The 19,415-nt window shown below is 37.1% G+C and overlaps 1 long non-coding RNA gene across 3 annotated transcripts in view; it reads left to right on the forward strand.

Moving 5' to 3' along the window:
- LOC139076655 (uncharacterized) overlaps nucleotides 1-19,415 on the forward strand; it is a 175,928-nt gene that overhangs the window by 114,409 nt on the left and 42,104 nt on the right. Inside the window, exon 1 of one of the 3 annotated variants that reach the window (XR_011528472.1) lies at nucleotides 17,227-17,276. The exons of the other annotated variants lie outside the window; for them this stretch is intronic. This is a non-coding gene — a long non-coding RNA (uncharacterized lncRNA). Of the gene's footprint in view, nucleotides 1-17,226; nucleotides 17,277-19,415 lie in introns of those variants that run through there. 3 annotated transcript variants of the gene reach the window in all.

A 19,415-nucleotide genomic window follows, 5' to 3' on the forward strand; every position in this document is an offset into this window, starting at 1 on the left:
TACCACTATCCATCCATTAACAACACCCTTTTCATGAATTCTTGCTCTGATACCCAATTCTAGGCACCTCTTCATGCAAAAACCCTATGACATGCCACTGTGGGCTGAAAATGCCATGTAGGTGTAGCCCTAAAGCACCATGCAGTTGGAGCTTTCAGTAATAATACAGGATAATTTAGATATGAAATTGGCCGTACATAATATTTGCCAGTCTTTTCCTTTTGTTGCTGAGAAATTTTGACAGAAAAACAGTGGAATTTCATCATGACCACTGGCCCTGTGGCAGTATTAGAGTGTCCAAGTCTGCTTTCCTACTCCCAAATGAAATCTATACTCAGGAAAGTCTGCCTCTCAGAGGTAAATGGCAGGTGTTACTTTTATCCCAGGTTTTAGAAGAATTAGCTACACTGTGATCTTGCGGAGACTACCTGGGAAGTCCATAATGATTTATAAAGTGAAGTTCTCCAGGTCAAACCAGACCAGACGCCAACATTGGCACCAATCTCACTGTTGGTTACCTTAAACAAACAAAAAGACGTATTACGAATAAAACTAGTTAGTCTAACAAATTAATTTGCTCATGAAATCTACTCTATAATAAACTAAAGTTTGTAAAGGTTTACATTTTAAATAAAATTCAACATTTTCTTTTACATTTTAAATAAAATTCAACATTTTCTTTAGATAGATAAAATCATAGAATACTTATGTTAGTATAAGACATTTATTTATGGAGTTTAAATGCATACTCTGATTAATGAGTGTGTAAAACTTACTACCACTCCATTTCTAGAACTATTTTAGTCTGAGGCATATGGTTAACAATAATTTAGTCTCAGAAATATATCTTCTTTTGATAAAAGATTCCATTTAGAAAAACTGCCAAAATTCATTTAAGTCACTTGGTGAAAAATAGGTCATCAAATTGATAAATGTAATTTTTGTTAAAAAATTATGAATCTAATAAAGAATCTATAAATTTTATCATGTATGTTGAGTTCTATCTTTAAATCAAATTAGATTTCCAGAAAGCTATAGTTTTGGATAAGTAACTTCAGAAATATCTTCACTGAAATATATTTCATTGATAGTCTCTTGGATCTTGAACAATAATTGGTAAAAATTTACTTTCTTATGAATGCTTTAATTTGCATAAAACGTCCTTAAAATGTTGATCATTTGCTTTTAAAAATTATTTAATTACTCTTGTGAAAGAACTCATACAGTTATTCTTTCTGTGAATGCAGTACTGGTGAAATTTTTCTTTCTCTCTTTTTTGAGCAGATTTCTCATCTTTTTTGAGATAATAAGAGTTACACCATTCCCTGTGTTTCCCTTTTTGCTGAGACTTCTAGAAAGCTCAAAGTTTCTTGCAAAATCACATAAACTATATCAGCCTCAGAGGCAAGTGTATTTGCTACTGCTTCTTTCCACAAAGCTTTCTTTTTTAAAAAGGCATGTATATTTAATATAGTCTTTTATTTTAAGCTTCCAGAAATGGAATATTTGAAGTTATGTATTTGTAGATCACTAATTTACATATAAGACTGATCTCTAAGTAGGAAACATAGCAGCTTTGTCAGACTGCATCGGCTCCCACAGAAGATGGCAGACCCTTTTGGGTGTATAATTGAAGGCATTGTAGACATTTTGATTATGTAGTATTTTCAGCATCTGTAATAAATAAATAACAGTGACTTAAATAATCTGGAATTTATTTCTCACTTGTGTAGTAGTCTAAGTGTTAGGAGTCCAGATGTTGTACTACGATTATATAAGAACCCGGAATCTTTCTGTCTTGTTGCCCTGCCTATCCCTTGTGTATTGCCAGAGGTGTGCAGGTAAACTGGTTCTCTCAAAAAAAAAAATTCCTGACTTGTGGTGATTGATGATTTTTGTGGTGTAAATACTCAATAATAGTTGATTTTAAGCTACCAATGCTTTAACCACTGGCTTGGAAAATTCCTGAAAATTTGACTGTCAGCTCTGGCAAGTTGGCATGAGCTTAGCTCCAGAACAGCCTGGGGTGTTGCCCTCGTCTTTATGGTCGTGATGGCTCACCAGCAGGGCCACATTTCAGTGAGAGGAAAAGCGCCCTTCTCTTAGGAGTGTGACTTGATGTTGCACACATCATTTCCCTTTCCATCCTACTAGCCAGAAGTCAATCACATGCCTACACCTGGCAGACAGGTAGGCTAGGGAAATATTGTCTTTATTCTGTTTAGCTAATTATGTGTCTAGCTAAAAACTGGAGTTTGGTTCTTACAGAACAAGGAAAGAAAGGCATTGGTGAATAGCAGCAGATTTTGTCACAGACAGGCATTAAAAAATCAGTGACATTAATTTATAGTCATGACTATGAGAATGACAATAATGACTATAATGAAGAAAGTTTTTATAAGTAAGTTAATATATGACAGCTGTTAATTTGAAGAGTTTTTCATTTCAACTAACAATGGAATAAGTAATAATCAGTGTCTCATTAATAATAGGCAAAGAACAATGAAATGCTAAGTTACAACAATGAGAAAAATCACAGATGTTTTCAGGAATTGAATATGATGTTTGTACTAATCCATTACCATTATATGTTTTTCACAAGGTTCCCTGGTGGAGTTTTAAAACAGTTATTAAAGATTGTATATTAATAGACTAGATTAAGAAAAATGTTGAACTTTGAGAAGTCTTTCTTACTCCCAAGCTGTCTACTACTGAAAATAAAACAACACTGGCTTTGGTAAATTTTATTTCCCTAGGAGTTCAGATTAAAGTATGAATAATCCCCGAGAAGTTGTCTATAAATCACAGTTGAACAACTGGGTTGGTTTTGTTTAGAGAGAAAGATAAATAAAGGTGTCCTTGACAACCAGTACGTTTCACATAAGACTCTCGAGTTCATATTAAAAGCAGATTTTTATTGTGCTCTTCAGACTCACAAATCAAAATACCATCTCTGTGCTAATCAGTGTACTCTCTTCAGAGTGTTACACCACCTGCTTCCTGCGTAACGTCACCTACTAATCCTCCTTATGTCTCTCCAGACAGTAAAATATACCCTGAAGGGAGGTTGCATCCATCTCATTCCCTTAGAGAATTTCACATGATTGATCCCCAATCACATCAGATATTTGTTAATTTATATCTTTCGTCTTTCCCCCCAGCTTTATTGAGGCATAATTGACAAATAAAAATTGTATATTAAGATACAATGTGATGAGTTATGAATACATTGTAAGTTGATTGTCACAGTCAAGTTAATTCGCTCATCTATCACCTTACATAGTTACTTTTTTTTTGCAAGGTGAGAACACTTAAGATCTACTCTTTTACCGCATGTCAAGTATACAATACAGTATTATTAACTGTAGTCACCATGCTGTGCATTAGATCCCCAGAACTTATTCATCTTCTAACTATCTTTCACTTTTTTATCATTTTTAGAAAAATCCCAGGAGACATTTTATATCATATTTTCCTCACTTCTTCTTGAATAAATTAAGACAAAAAGCAGAAGTCTTATTTCTAATATAAACACTGATCCCAGAATAATTTTTATGTAGATAAATCTGGTTTTTGTTTGTGAATTTTTTCTGTGCTCTTAGTTGTTTTATCAACCCAGGTCTATTATTTTCCACCCTGAGTTGCCAAAGTCTTGTGGTTACCATTTCCCTTTTAAAAATCAGTAGCATTTCTCTTTCTTCAGGGACCTATTCTTGCTTCCAAGGACCTAAGTACATTCATATTTGTTCATTTGCTCATTCATTAATTCTTTAATGATTAAATATTATTTATTTAATAAGAAATTAAATATTTATTAAATATCTCCATTGTGAGTATACAAAGTTTTATAGAGAAATGACATCTATATTCTGAAAGACACTATGGAGTCCACAAATTTGTAGAAAGACACAATGTCTTGTTCTCAAGGAATTTATAACCCAGTAAAAGAATACACACTTAGAAAAGAAGAGAACGCATACAAATGTAGAAACTAGTGTGTATGGGAGTTCAGAGAAGTGAGGGGCCACTTGGTGGCACATTCATGGTGGGTTTGGAATGGGTACCACGGAAAGATAATTGCAGGGGAGATGGTAGCTTAGCATGCGACATCTATTCCGCTCTTCTACTACTAATGTGCTTCCTGTAATGAAGAGGCTGGAAAGCTAAAAACTGCATTTCTCATAAGCCTTTGCAACTAGCATGGTTTGACCAATGACGTGCTTGCATGTGAGATTTGGAGGACAGAATTGAAGTGAAGGCCTGATTCTACTGTTTCTGCTGTTATGCCCAGGAAGCAATTTTCCTACCTCCTCACCTCCTTCCTTGGTAGTGTTGGCAGAGATCCCAGGGTCCCGCCACTAGCCTCAGGGATGTTGAGAGATAAAGCATGGGGAATCAAATTGGTGATTCTAGCTGTCTCAGTGTGGTGTTGAGGCCTGTAGTAGCAGTGGCTTCTTGATAGTGGCCATCTCCTGATTTTGGTAGTTCCCTGTGGCAATGTGGATCTGAAGCAAGTTGTCTCCCCATCAAAGAGGTATTGATGGTCCTTTGCAATGGTACTGGTTTTGAGTATCAACCTAGAACCTGTTCCTTTTGCAGTCCTGAGAATGCTGTAAGCCATTTAGTGCACTATAATAAATTCTTTTGGTTTTAAACTAGCTAGATAGGCTTTTGTCTCTGCAACTGACCACTAACCAATACAGTAATCTTGTAAAATCTTCTTCCTCTTTTTTTATATGAAAATATGATTGAGTAGAACATTTCAGACAAAATGAGTAGCTCAAGCAGAAACAGGAACTGCAATATTTGCGTAGGAGTTCACTCTCAGAACCAAGCAGCTGGAGCTAAAATGTTAGGGACACTATGGAGACGGCTGAAAGTACAATTTGGAGAGAACATGATTGCCAGGCTGAGGAGGCTGTCTTTTATCAGCCAGACACTGGGGAGTCAGGTGATCTGTGAGAATTAATCTGGAAGTGGGATTTGGAACAGATTTGAGGAAGTGGAGACTGAAAAGGGATTGATCCACTAGAAAGGTAATGCAAATAGGATAAAAAGGATACAATCAATGTGAGAAAAATCTCATGGGACGGTGCTGGGTGAGTTTGGGTGTACATTTTAATTGTGATGTTCTGGATAAATGTGCTATGCATCTCCAACTTTGTAGGCTGAATCCTTGGTGAGAAGATGGAGTGGACTTCAGTGCAGGCAGTGGAAATGTTAGATGCGCAAGGTGGGAGAGGGGATGGGGAGGGGAAAATTGCTGTCAAATGAAATGAGCTAGTGAATGTCAGAAATGTTTCCCATAAGCAAGAACTGTCTACCCTGACAATGTTGTTGGCTTCAAATTGAATTTATAGAAAATTAAGCAGTTGTAGATACGTTCTTCTTATATCATAATAATCCACTATAGCCATTTGGCTCTAAGTTAAGGACTTATTTAATTATTATTTATGAGTATACTTCAAGACCACTGCACTTAGAAGGTCAGGTTCTGCCTTACTTTTTTGTGTACGAGTTTAAACAAATCACCTGAACTTTCTGAGTCTAAATTTCTCCATCTGCAAAATGGCGATTATAATACCTGCCTTAAAGTTTTGAAGGGCTGTTTTCAAGAATTAATTATTTTATTTTGAAGGACCATCTTATTCAGTATTCTGTTCCAAACTCTAAATGGAACTAACTATATTCAGCGTCTCTGATCTCTCTTATCGCGTTTTGGAATACAGAGAAATAACTTAAACTGCAATAAAATAGTCTCACTATAAATTTTTTAAAATCCTGATTACAGTATAGTAAGACATTGAGAGTAGCATATTTATTCTAGAAAATATTACTCCAGGGGACAATACTCTAACAACAACAACAATATATATACTATTGAACAGATATTAGATGAAAGTCACTGTTTTAAGTTCTTTACAGGCCTTAACTCATTTAATCCTCACAAGAAACCTATGAGGAAGGTATTAAAAGATAAAACAGGAATATTCATTGAATGTTTAAAACAAATGCAGCAAATGTTCTCTTTCTGTTTAAATTTAGCCTAGAAGGCTAATTCTGCTCGATTTGTCTTATTTACTTCTCTTTTTACATTTCATACTTACTGAGAATTCTATTAAGGTTACAACCATTGGCTTAATTTCTCTGTGACTAAAAAGGAACCCCTATTTTGGTGCGGTAGCTGAAACTCTTATTACGTAACTCAAAAACTTACAGTTTAAAATATTTTTTGCTTAGATTCTCTCTTATAAAATATTACTTACACTGTTTCAGTTTCATTTTTATCATTATTTGCCTGGTATAGCTTCCCCCTTCCCACTTTCTATGTAACATTTCTTTTAAGAAGGTGTCCAATAGAGTGTGTATGAGGATCTTTTCTTCTAATTCAATCTGACAAATTTTGTCAGATGATATAATCAAGCTGCATTTGTTGTAATTAGTAAATTTTTATTTTCTAATGTGTGCGTGTTTTCCTTTAACCAGGCATTTCTTTGCCTTTTTTCCCTTTCTTTTGTACCTCGTATTTGTTCATGTTTATTTTTGTATTTGATTTTCAGCCATTTTAACTATGATGTGCCAATAACTGGTTTTATTTTAACGTACGCTGCTATGGTTTATAGTGCTTTCTGAAGTATCTTCAGCTTTTAAAAATTTGTGACTATTTTCTATTCAAATATTGTCTCTATCCCATCTTTCCTTTTTTCTCCTTTATGGGCTCCAAATACCTGTTCGTTGACCCTTTCACTATGACTAATATATCTTTATACATTTTTCTTATTTTCCATTTCATTACCTCTTTGTGCTTCATATGTGATATTTTTTTCTGAGCCGCATTCTAATTCACTGCATCTCTCTTCAGAGCTGTCTAATCCTCTAGAAAACCTATTTATTGCAATTACTTTTACTTTTCAATTTTCGAATTATTTGATTCTTTTATATTGTTCTACTTCTTGGCTGAAATTCTTCATTTTGTCATTTAATATTTGTGCATATTAATCTCTGTTGTTTTGAAATTATTTTGTCCAGACTCCAATATCTGGGTCTCTGGTAGGTCTGTTTTGATTTGCTGATTTTTCTCTTCATGTAATTTTCAGTCAGTTCCTTTCTTTTCTTATTTTCTATGTTGTCTCTTTTCTATTGAGTACCATAAATTAATATGAAAAATGTTAGATGTGATGTTATGTTTTTAGATCATATTATTTTCTCCAGAGAAGATTTTTCTTTTGCTTCTGGTAGGTAAGTACATTGTAGCTGGTTCAGCTTAATCCAATTAGACTTTTAGCTGATTCAAAGGTGGTCTTGAATCTTTGTGAAGGCTAGTTTATTTCCAGCTCACATTTACTCCTAGAATGTATGCCTTTGGGAATACAAACTAAATGCTCAGGGTCTATAATAGGATTCCTCTGTCTTGGTTGATTCTTGGATCTGATTTTCATCTTTAGCGTTATGAAATTGCCAAAGGCTGTTTGTTTTCAGCTTCTTAACCTCTCAGCTATACTTTCTGTTCCTCCTCTTACCTTCTCAGACACTGTTATAGAGCTAACAAATGTCTCCATGGAATATTTCCTCCTCCTCATACTAATCTCAGATCTGCTGCTGCCGATTAATCCTCTCAGCCATTCTGTGCCTTTTGGGGGAGAAGCGAGAAATAGGAAATCTCAAGCCGCTGTTCCCCTGCTACCCTGGAGAGTATAAAATCCTTTGAGGTCCTTCTACCTTTATACTTCTCTAAGCCTTTCCATTCTACCACTCAGGAATCATGGTGTAAATGGTGGTTCTCTATAAGACTGAAACTTCTTGAGCAATTTTGGATGCTAGGCTACAGTTCCTTCTGCTCTGAATTCTTCTAACCACATGAGGGCGAGATCTGCACGTACGGGTTTCTGTTGTCCCAGTTAACTACCGGAGCTTATTAGCCTAGAGTTTAGGTCATTAGGCTCATTCTCAGAGACTCATCAGTGCTTACATTCTAGTCATGTTCTTTCTGATTTTTTCTTCTTTGCTCACTCGTCCATGTCTTATCATGTTAGGACAAGGAAGCAGCTCTTTCCTCGCTTATTCTTCCCACTGTCTGTATTGTGGGTTAAATCTAGTTCTATGTTCACACAGTTCTATGTCCTATGTTTCACTCTTGATATTTAAAGTCAAGTTTCTGAGATTACTAACAATTAGAAATAACCCTTTTCTCACTCAAACGTGCTCTTTTAATTGGAAGCAAGAGCTTTCAAACTTACAGTCTGCTATAGTTTTATAAAAGTCAACTTGGAGGAACAGTGCTCTGCTGCCTGTGAGGCACTGTACTCTCCCACTCCATGGATTGTTTTCCCTTAAATAAGGGACATTATATTTATTACTAAACTGTTTTAGTTTTGTCATTTGACAGTTTTGGTGACAAGATGGGACCTGCAGATAGCTGTTGAGGATTCTGGGCATGGCTCCTAGACGCAAGTGAAGGTACCCATACAGCCATTTTGGTTCATTGCCTCTTTGGCGACCCTCCGCAATGTCTGGGAAGCTTCTCTTGGATCAAGCTCCACTTATTTTGCATTCTGAGCTCTTTGAGTTTTTTTGTCCTAATCCTTCTGGGTGGAAAATTGGGGTGTGAGAGACTCCAGAATTTTCATAGGGTGAAAATTGGGGTATGAGAGACTTTAGATTTTCCCAGTGAAACTTAGTGGGCCACAACATTTGGGTTTCTAGCTGGCCCAATCTGCAAGGAAGTGCCTTCTGGAGGTCCAGTTGATGCGGGGTCGGTGAGCCGAGGAGTCGAAAGAAAGATTTCTTTAGACTCTTAAGATCTGGCAGTAGTGCTCTTTTATTTAGAGAATAGTATAGAATAGCATGGGGACAGGACCCATGGGCAGTCAGAGCTTCTGCTGCCGCCACTTCTGCTGCCCCCGCTGGCATGGGGACAGAGCCCATGGGCAGGCAGAGCTGGTGTGTGGGGACAGGACCCACGGGCAGTCAGAGCTCCTGCTGCTGCTGCCTCTGCTGCCCCCGCTGGCATGGGGACAGGACCCATGGGCAGTCAGAGCTTCTGCTGCCACTGCTTCTGCTGCCCCCGCTGGCATGAGGACAGAGCCCATGGGCAGGCAGAGCAGCTGCTGCTGCCCCCGCTGACATGGGGACAGGACCCATGGGCGGGCAGAGCTGGTGTGTGGGGACAGGACCCACGGGCAGTCAGAGCTCCTGCTGCTGCCCCGAGTTGAGGGTTAGGGCTAAATTTAAGGCATAGGTATATGATTCATCTCTTTACAAGACAAAGGAAAGAACATGAAAAAAAGTTAAAATGTTATCAGTGCAGGTGGGGTCTGGTCATTGAGTGATCCCATGACTTTTAGACAAGAATCAAATTGGATTAAGTAAAGGTTAGAAAGGTGAGACGCCCTAACCAGTTACATGAGATTGCCAGACAGCAACCAACTTAAGTTCTTGCCTCTGGCATTGATTAAGAGCTTCGAGAGATAAGACCATCCCCCCTTCTTTCTGGCACAGAGAGGGAGGCATCTTCACAGATAGAGGTTTCCCTTAGAAATGTAAATGTTTCCCAACAAAGGGGCAAACAAATTCCACTCCTTGGAGCCTGAATCTCATCTGTAGTTTTAAAACTAACCAGCCTAAAAATCCTCATCATAAGCCATTTTAAAATTAAGCAGCCTAAAAATCCTCATCACAGTCAGGTCTTAGGAACTGTGCACAGGCAGTAACTCTGCTTGAATCATGATGACTATTTCAAGGGAGGATAATGGGTACCCTTCAATCTAAAGAAAGCAAGATGGCAGCCATTAGGAGACTAACAAAGCTTTGAGGTAAGTCCACAGCATAAACCACCGGGGGACTTTGGAAATCAATTAAGGTAAGAAATTCAGACTTTTTTGATCAAAGGCACAGCAAATCTAAGTAGGTACAAGTCAGACTATTAAAAGCTGTTAGGGTGTCTGTCACTATGAAGACATCTCCTGAAAAGAATGAAAGATCTGTTGCTAATGGGAATCTTGGAAGTGAAAGCCACAAAATTGTGGGCACTGACTGAGCACCTAAGAGCTGATAGAGTGCTCACCACCTAACTCTATGACTCCCATGCTAAGATAAGTTGGTTATGGAGTGGATTAGAGCAACACTAGGTCACTTGTCCATCTCAAGAAAATTTCCATGCAACGAGGTACACTATGAAACACCACAAAATCCTCAAAGCAGGAGAACATCCCTTTTAGGTATTTGTTTGCCTTCAAGAGACCCTAAAGAAATGGGATCCTCAAGTTTCAAAGAATTGAGCGTGCCACCTTCCAGCACACCTGCTTATTTTATGCTTAAGAACTGGGGTCCTGGAAGCTGTAGACATCTACAAAAATGGCAAAATATTACTAAGACAATCTAGAATTACAATGGCCATTATGGGGAATGTTCCAATTAGACAAGATCATTCATTTAAGAAACGCACTTGAAAGTAATGGTTCCCAAATCAAATAAACAGAATGGGATACCTATTTTAATTGGCATGCAACCATCTCCTAAAGGCTTCAAGATTCCAAAATAGCTTCATGGAAGTATTTATTGCAAGACGCTAATGAAAAATTAAGGATACAATTGGGGCTGGCCCCATGGCCGAGTGGTTAAGTTTGTGCGCTCCGCTGCAGGCAGCCCAGTGTTTCGTCAGTTCGAATCCTGGGCACGGACATGGCACTGCTCATCAAACCACACTGAGGTGGCGTCCCACATGCCACAACTAGAAGGACCCACAACAACGAATATACAACTATGTACCAGGGGGCTTTGGGGAGAAAAAGGAAAAAAAATAAAATCTTAAAAAAAACCACAAAAATTAAGGATACAAGAGGTGCCTAAACCAAAAGACTATAGGACTGATATGTCTCCTACTACTCCTCTCTATCCTCCTTTACCTCAGTACTCATGGTCTACTAATCATCTATCTGAATTGCCTTTCCACTCTGAGGAGACTAAAAGACTGTAAACAAAAGTCTGCCAATTTAGTGGCATTACAGACACCCCATATATAACCTCAAAGAAGGCCCCTAGTGGGCCCTCTCAGGGTTGTCAGCACTCTGAGGAATTATCCAGTAAACTGCTACTGATACCAGCTCAACACAAGGTTGACATAAGGGAAGCCATACTGTAGAAAAGAAACCATATTATAATTTTAAATGACCTCTGATTAACTAGCCCAGATATGCTTTGTAGATTTTTTGGCCCCTCCCAGCTGCTTTAAGATGATAACTTTTGTTCCTTTGAGTTCCTTAGGAATGTGATGACCCCCAGGCAGAGAGCCTATGCTGATAGCCATCATCAATGACAACTGAAAGATCAGGGTATAAGGCATTGCTCCATTCTCTGATGCATATTCAGTAAGCAAAGGACTATCAGGAACTGGGACCATATGTCTGCCCCACCCAGAGACTAGCCAACTCCCCCACCTGGAGACCAGCCCCGTATATAACTGGTCTGTAGTCTTTGTTCTGGGAGATGGTTCTTTTGGACATGAGTCGGCCATCTTCCCTCTTGCTAACAAGCTGTAACAGAGTCCTTTCTCTCCTACTACTTTGCCTCCTGCCTATTGGCTTGTCTTGCGGCGAGCAGATGATCCCCCTTGGGCAGTAACACTACCAGTTATACCTATAAACAGCTAAGGGGAAACTAAAATGAAAATGAATGGAAAACTTTGCCAAATTCTGGTAGATACACTCTCTAGTTTAAAACCTAATTGCTCTGGAGTCTGCAGATGGGATCTTGGGAAAACCAAAGAAGTCAGCATAGGGTGAGAATTCTTACCAAAGTCAGCTCTCCTGTATCTCTCCCTGTAGTGCCCAGTTAAGAGAGGAAGGTAAAATTTCATGTAGACCCATTTTTTCCAAATCCATACCCATTGGTTGTCAATCCTTTCTCTCCCAGGGGCAACTGTTGCCTTTTTGTTTGTCTCATTTAGTGTCCTGACATTTTGGCTTGGCAACTCTCAGGTTGGGGGCCCCAAAACATGGCTAGACAGAAATATGGGTTGTACCGTATTTACTGCTAGATATGGCTGGGCAGAAATGTGGGTTGCACTTCATTTGCAGCGGGGGTCCTACCAACTGTTGCCAGCTCTCAGGGGAATTGTCTGTCTTTTTTTCTTTTGATTATCTTTGGGAGTGGCTCTGGATCTTGGGAGGGCGGCATCTTTTCATGGTCTTTGGGGATGGCTCCTGGGTCCATGGGGTGGTTCAATACTGCCAGGAATATTTATTGTTTGTCCCAGCTGAAATCTGACAAGATATTAAAAGGATGTTTTTAGGTAGCTCTATGGTCAGAAGTTGGGCAAATAGGAAGCTGATATTCAGAGCCTGATAGGAACTTTTTATTACGCCTTTTCACCTAAGCTAAGTGTATCCAGAGGAGAGAAAAAACATTCCAATGGCAAAGCTCTAAATCTAGAACATAGGAATCTTTTGATTTCCATCTTAGTTGGAGGTCTTCTCCTGGATATAAAAAAGCAAATTGAAGAAAATGTAGTTGCATGGCTGGGTCAGCCCCTTGATGTCATTCAGGTTGCAACCCAAGTCTTTGAGGAATTAAAAACAGCTGTCCTTGTCCTATAAAGTGAATCTTTACATGAACAGAAATGCAGCTCTAGAAGCAATTCAAAGCCCACCTATCCTTTTTACCAATCACCAAACCTCCCCTATTCATCTCAAAAGCCTTGTAGGTATTGTAAAAATTCTGGCCTTAGGAAACAAAAGTCCTTCCTGGAGAAACTTGAATTCTTTTCCTGTGCCTTTGAGATGTAAATGTTCTACTTGGTCTTTTCTAGGAACTCTTATCTAGACCATCTCTTTGAAATGCAAACTTTAGGGAGGTAATTCTTATCAGAGGAAAAAAAGATGAGGAAAGGCTATTTACAAGCTAGGTGAATGAAAAAATGTGTCTTCTACACAAATATTAGCAAAAAGTTCAAGCCATCTGAGCAGATAACCTTATCTTATTCCATCTGCCAGAGATATAATTTGGATCCAGCTGTTCATTTATAAACTAGTGAGTTTTGCATTATTGTTCTCTCTGTCGACGAAAATAATCCATATCCAATCTATAAATGAAAATTTGGGTGAGTTTATTCTGAGCTTAAATCTGAGGATTATAACCCGGGAGAGTCTTTCCACAAAGGAACAGAGCACTCCAAAGATGTGGGGGTATAAGGGTGGTTATATACCCTCAAAGAGGATGTTTCACATAGGATTGAAATGTCCCTCCCACAATAGTCGCGAGACTGCTCTGTTGGCACAGCGATTGATGGAAATAGCAGGTAGGTCTTCTGTCTCTGTGAACACAGCAGGGTGGCAGTCTGTTGTCTCCAGCTGGGTGGTCACAGGTGAGCTGGGAGGTGAGTGCAGCAATCAGTTCCTAGCCTAAAGAAAAATGCTAATGTCGGGGGGGGGGGGGGAAGTTGCATCTTTATCTCAAGGGCCTTTGTTCTGGCCAAAGGAAATGTCTAAGCAGATATGCAATGCGTGCTCAATAGCCAGTCAGGCCCTTTTGGAGGAAAAAAAAGAAGTCAGGCCGAATTAGGTTTATACCAAATGGCTTCCTCATATACTCCAATATATCCTATTGCTTGCCATTTTTATTTGTCATCTCTCATGGCTAGAATTTTAGAATGAAAGCTGTAAGATCTCTGTTTACCTCTGTATGTTTAGATATGTTTGTGTATGTTATAAATGTATGATTTTTTTTTTACCTCTAGATAGTATTGCCAAAATTAATTTGTAAAGAGCTCTATTTAATTGGGTTAAAGAAAATTAAGCATTTGTATAAATAAAGTATACTGCCAGAAATACAGAGACTAATGAAAACGCTTTTCTAGTTCATGTGATCTAGGATAATCTTTAATAAATAAAAGCTAGTTTAAGTTTGTTGGTTTAATTATATAACAGGCATGTATTTAGAGTTATCAGCATTAAATATAATACTTTTATTCTACCTCGGTTTACTGAAAGTGAACTAAGCTCATGTTATCTCCATTATCGGAATTGTTAGCAAGAACAATAACTTAAGATGGCAGTTAGCTATTTAATGTTTCAGGAAACTTTCATGAGTAATCTAAACATAATTGTTAAAAACAAGTAAATTAAGTACATGTAACATAAAAGTTTATAAATAGACTTTTCAACAGTAAAAAAAGTCAATATAAATGTAAATGCTTTGAACCTTTGTTTTTCTACGCCCACTTGAAGGCAGTGCATATAAAACTCCTCTTTAAAGTTTGGATGATTGGAGGAAGCAAGATTAGGAGTAATCTGCAATTAAGTAGAGTGCTAAGTGTGTAGTATCCTGAGATAAGTGGTATAGCTATGGTGACAATTATTATGTCAGTCATTTATTGGCTCCCTGCTATGTTTCTTAAGTGTCCAAAGTGTTTTGTGAATCTGTATGATTTTCTCAACAACTTTGTGAAGTTAAGATAATTACAGTTGAAAAACAAAAATCTTAGATACGAGTAACTTGCTCTACTCAATAGTAAGTGGTAATTCTAAGATTTGAGCTCAGATTTGTTGGACTCCAAAACTCTGTGAATTTACTTTCTGTTATGGATGAATTTTAGTTAGTATTTATTTTATTCCTCTCAAAATAATAGTGGTAGTATGGAGCATTACCTGAGAAAGGCAACTCAATTTATAAAATACTGATTTCAAATGAAATTTTATCTTGTATTTGATAACTGTTTTATAAGCTGTTGCAATGTTTTCTTTTCTTTTCTTTTTTCTATGTATACCCATTTCATTTTCTAGATTAGAAGTTTTTGAAGGCAAGGTTTTCTTTTTTTCCTTTTGTATTTGTTACTATATTTATCACAGTAAATCCCAAACAAGTTCTTGATGATTATCACCTCTGCTGGTTTTTTTTCCAAAAAAGACTTTTAGATCATTTTTGTTAATTATTGTCATGTTTGTTCAATCTCCTTTATTTTGAAATAGTTATTCAGCCTTTTACTGATTTTTGAAGAGGCCACCTTCATTGTGTCATTGTTTCTGACTCTTGCACCAGAAAATACATTGTCTAGGTACTTAATGATTGACTGAAATTCCTTTAAAAGGGAAATCAGGGCTTTTTTTTGTTTGTTTTTAAATTACAACTTACAGGTAAAGTTAAATATTCAAAGTTTACAGAAGTTAATGAAACATGAATATAAATTTAGACTACAGTTTAAATGAAAAATATCAGAGAATTTCTAAATTACATATTATGACATGAAAGAGAGAAGAAAGACCAAGTTAACACTGAGAATTAAAGGCAAGAATCTCAGACGATAAGGAAGAAGTTTACAAAATATTGTTTTTCACAACTTTCCTTGAGACCAGCTCTGATAGTTAGCATGACCCATAAGTTGAAGTAAGGGTGCCATATTTTTTCTTTTCATATCTGTACACCAGGACAGTGAGATTTGATTCCAAACAATGATCAAGCAGATTTCCACTTTCTGTTCTTTCAGGAAGAAAGTTTAATTCATGGTAAACTGGTATAGTATAGAAATAATATATCAAAATATAAATTCAGGAACTGCATTTGAATAAATGCCAGAGTGAGAGGGGAAAAGATGCTGGAATAAGACACACCTAGGGACAGAAACCATAGTATTAATAATAGCAACAATTAATAGAGCAATGACTATTCATGAACACTGTGCTAACATTGCCTCATGTAATCCTTAGGACAACTCAAGGTGGGTTTCATTACACTTGTTTTCCAGAGCAGGAAACTGAGGTTTAGAGAGGGTAAGTTAATTACTCAGCTTTACGCAGGTAGTAATGAACAGTCTAGATATTGTCATAGGTCTGTCTTACTCCAAAAGAATCTCTTGGCTTCTAGGTTAATATTGCCTCTCAAACGCATCCTGCACCAGTGCTATTTTTATATCTTTGAGTCTCAATTTTCTTGTTTGTAAAATGTAAATAAAAATCTTCACAGAGTGAAAGAATTATATGCAAGCTGACTGATCATAATAGCCATAAAATATATCACTCCTTGCTAATCATACCCCAGACCTTTCCATTGTCAGTACATTGCTAAAGAATTTTAACTGTCAAATATACTTAATTATAACGCATGTCTTAGATCTCAGAAATAATAGTTGAAAAAAATTCCCAGCCTATAGTCTCTATTACTTATTGGTGGACAGAAAAGAAACGTGTATTCAGTACTTGATGCGGTAGTCCTCCCTTACACGCTGTTTCACTTTCCGCCATTTCAGTTACCTGTGGTCAACCGTGGTCCAAAATTATTAAATGGAAAATTCCAGAAATAAACAATTTATAAGTTTTAAAATGCTCGCCATTTTGAGTAGCATGATGAAATTTCATGCCGTCTTGCTCCTTCCTGCTCAGGACGTGAATCATCCCTTTGTCCAGCATATCTACACTGTATATGGTATGCGCCTATTAGTCACTTCATAGCTGCCTCGGTTATCAGATTAACTGTCATGGTATCGGAGTGCTTGTGTTCAATTAACCCTTGCTTTACTTAATAATGGCCCCAAAGTGCAAGAATAGTGATGCTGGCAATTCAGATACGCCGAAGAGAAGCCTGTAAAGTGCTTCCTTTAAGTGAAAAGGTGAAAGTTCTTGAATTAATAAAGAAAGAAAAAAAATCCTATGCTGAGGTTGCTAAGATCTATGGTGACTTTCATCCAAGTAAATTGTTATAATTGTTCTACTTTATTATTGGTTTTTGTTGTTAATCTTACTGTGCCTAATTTATAAATTAAACTTATCATAGGTATGTATGCCTAGGAACAAACGTGGTATGTATAGGGTTCGGCACTATTCGAAGCTGCAGGCATCCACTGGGGGTCTTGGAATGTACCTCCGGGACATAAGGGGGAACTAGTGTATTACCTAATTTTATCCACTTCTCTTTTTGTTGCTACATCCTCAGGATAATAATTTGACCTTCCCTTTGAACTTTGATTTTTTTTTGGTCATGTATTTTTAGGTTCCTGAATTAACAGGAAAAAAATTAACACCGTTTTCTCTTTTCCACAGCCCTCTTTTTGTTTACATTTCCTTTTCGACCACCCATCTCCCTAGGTAACGAAGCAAACAAATGAAAACCTTTTATTTTCAAAAAATTAAGATAAAAATTGAGGAGTAAATGTGGATTGTCTTTTCAGATGCTTACGTAACTAAGAAGAAAAGCAAAAATACCTCTCACTTATATTCTTACATTTATCCACCAGCTGCTTGCCTCTCTTGGAACCCTCTGTGGTCAAGCTGACACCAAAGGCCTCACAGGTGAGGGCATGAAGACCAGCAATTACCCTTTGATCTTCAGATCACTCCATTACATGTTTCTTTATCTTCCTTTTTTGTTTCTTTTCTTTATGTGAAACCATATGTGCTGTCAGGATAAAATCATTTCACATGTTCAAAGTAAACAAAACTGCTCATTCTGGTCAAACATGCCTCAGAAGTTTCTTCCAGGGACGCTACAAACGAGACAAAATCTTTATATGACTTTTCAAATCATGCTCTCATTATGTTTGCAAGTGCTTTATTTTTTGAAAGTTTCTAAAATTTTGCTTGCAAATTATCTGATTCAGCTCAAGAAATCCCTATTATATATTTTTTTAAAAGGAATAAAAAATACCAGTGAAATCTGTTAAATAAAATATCACTCCTGCACTAAACCATTAGTCAAAATCCTGAGCAGATTTAGTTTGTAAAGCATGGTTATTAGAGTTGGGGGATGTGGCCAGGGCATCTGGAGGCATCAGAAAAGGCTTCTGCAATCTACACTGAAATTACCGCAATATTTCTTAACACCCTGGGGAGCTATTTATTTGACCCTTGTATACTGTTAGAAACCTTTAGCTGTTTCAAACCAAAGTTGGCAAAAATAAGTCAGGAAAACAGCATGGTTGCTCTTTTCCAGTAGCATAGTGGCCCACGTATCTTAAGGTTGAACAACAAAAAAAATCAATGTAAGAATAATACAATTCAAAAGCTACATGATCAATTAGGGATCTCATGTCAAGAACTTTAAAAATCAACTGTGATGAATCTATAATTTCATCACACAACATATTTTCCACCCCAGAAACATGTCTACTTTGTATCCAATTTGTAGCTTACTCAGAACTCCAGCTTTCAAGGAGGGCTTCCTCTGGGAACCACTATGTAATTATGTCTCAAAATGCATACCTTGTCTGTAGTCAGATCACATCTTACTTACGTCTGAGGCTGGCAGGTAACCCTCTGATTATATTTATGTATCCCACTTACAACCATAAGCTTCTGCATCACACTGGCTACCCTAGGCCAGGCTAGTGTGCCTGGATGGACTGATACTTGAGATGATTGCTATTTAATAAGCACTTACTGTGTGTCAGGCTCTGTGCTAGGTGGTTTATAAACATTTCTAATTAGCTTTAAACATTTAGTATTGTTTTTCTAGTATGTACACAAGAAAATTAAAGCTTGGGAAGGTTAAATTGTTTGCCAAGAATACATGGCTATTAAATGGCAATCTTGGGACTGAAATACAAATCTCATCCCCAAATCTGGGGTATTTCTACCATAAATTATCATGTCCAGAGATGTTTAACAGAATGAAAGGATCATTGAGAGTGGACCAGGTGGAAATGGTCTTATGCTCCAAATATTATGGCATTCATTTTGGGTCAACCATTACAGGGCAGTCATTTCTTTTACTATTATCAACTCTTAATATATTACTACCAGTTTTATGGTTTGTGTAATTAACAGGACAACATATTTGGGAGGAAAAAAAGTTCATTCAGTTTAAATATGTTTGGATGTAATGAACTTATGGTACTTGTCATATATTCAGTTTACCTTTTTTAATCCAGTGGTAAGGAAACTCTGCAAGTCAGTGCCTTTTGACTGTCCTCTCCATGTAAACACAGAAATTGTATGGTGGCCTTTTTTATATCCTTTGAGTATCAGAGAGAATCACTGTAAAGGGACAAATTTAATCATTTGTCAAAGCTGCCAGCTGGAATCTTAAGTGGAAATTCTGCAGGAAGACAATGCCTGTTAATGCTTTCAGATGTTTGTTTCAGACCTAAAAAATTGCTGGATCGTTCATTCTTAAAAGATTATTATTGTAACTGTATTGTTTTAGTGGTGTGAAGGTACATTTCCTATTTCTTTTGATTTATAGCTCTCCATTCTTATGAATGGTAGCCATTTTCCACAGGCAACTGTGCAATGAAAGAAAAGAATTAAAAGATAGTTGATTCCATGTCCTGTGGAGTAGCTTTTATCTGTGTTGTTAAGAATTCCCTTTTTTTTCTTTTTGTAATTATTTTACTCACCTGCTTCTATATATGTAATGGAGTAATGTTTTTCCAGTTATGTTTAGCATTATATAGGCAATTATCTAGATTACAGAGAGTGATTCATTAAAAA

Source organism: Equus przewalskii, chromosome 17 (assembly GCF_037783145.1).
Source record: "Equus przewalskii isolate Varuska chromosome 17, EquPr2, whole genome shotgun sequence".
NCBI lineage: Eukaryota > Metazoa > Chordata > Mammalia > Perissodactyla > Equidae > Equus > Equus przewalskii.